The following is a 1,072-nucleotide window of genomic DNA, read 5'->3' as shown; positions in this document are numbered from 1 at the left end:
GACGCCGCTCGGTGTTCAACCCCCGGCTGCGCCCTGCGCTCTTCACCCTCTGTCTTACCCCGTCGACGCTGCTCGGCTCTCTGCCGTCGGTCGGCTCCAGGTGCCACTGCTCAGGAAGGGTCTGCTCTGGATGCTGTGGACCTGTCGCCGGTCTCTTACTGCTCGTTGTGGCTGGGGAACCAATCCCGGCTCTCCACAGCCTCCCCAGCGAAGTTGGATCTCTGCCTGACTGCTGGGCGGTTGCTCGTGGTCGACGCCCGTGTTCCTGACCTCGACTACTTTTTTTTTTCTTTTATGTTGCAGGTAGATTCGAATCGACACTCATCGCCGCTGTTAGATCCATGGTTCAGTGGATACATAATCACACGGAAACTGTACATTAACAAATAACAGGTCTTTACTGGAGGAGTGTAAACTCTAGACTGGGGTATAGAGGCATGCGCAAAGCTTATATACCGGTGTGGTCACTGCCGGTACTACAGTATACAGGAGCTGTAAAAAGTAGTTCTGACTTAAAGGCACATACACTACAGAAAGGAACATTGTTGAAGTGTACAGTTTTGTTCAGAGAATGTTAGTGATGGGAAATTAAGTCAGAATCTGGGCGTCAGCATTTCACCTTCTCCCTGAACAGATTTTTCTGGAGGCGGCGTGCATCAATGGTTTCCGTAGTGTAGCGGTTATCACGTTCGCTTTACACGCGAAAGATCCCCGGTTCGATCCCGGGCGGAAACATTATGGGCAAGAATATTATTTACGTACAGCAAATTAATATACAGTGTGTAAAATCAGATAGGTGATAAAATTTCATCAATGAATAAAGTTTCGCAAATTATTAAAGTTAAGTTATTGAAGTTTCGACTGTCCCTCAGTGTGAGCATTTCTTTCATCCTGCAAAATCAACGCTGTCGGTTAATGAATGGTGAGTAAAACAATTAAACCACTAAACTACCAGAAAACACTTTAAAGAGTTTATCACAATTGCTAATATTTCTTATCTTTTTTCTTTTGTTTTTTCAGCTCTTGGTCCTTTTCAGCTCCTGACTGCGGATATTCCTCTGATTAAACTTGA

The 1,072-nt window shown here is 45.6% G+C and overlaps 1 non-coding gene across 1 annotated transcript; it reads left to right on the top strand.

Moving 5' to 3' along the window:
- Nucleotides 1–662: 662 nt before the first annotated feature.
- trnav-uac (transfer RNA valine (anticodon UAC)) lies at nt 663–735 on the top strand. The gene has a single exon. It is a non-coding gene; the product is annotated as a tRNA-Val (tRNA).
- Nucleotides 736–1,072: the final 337 nt, after the last annotated feature.

Source organism: Somniosus microcephalus, unplaced genomic scaffold (genome assembly GCF_052327205.1).
Source record: "Somniosus microcephalus isolate GS21.2 unplaced genomic scaffold, FLI_Smic_1.0 unresolved_chr4, whole genome shotgun sequence".
In the NCBI taxonomy this organism is placed as follows: Eukaryota; Metazoa; Chordata; class Chondrichthyes; order Squaliformes; family Somniosidae; genus Somniosus; species Somniosus microcephalus.
This window is presented reverse-complemented; position numbering and strand designations above follow the sequence as displayed.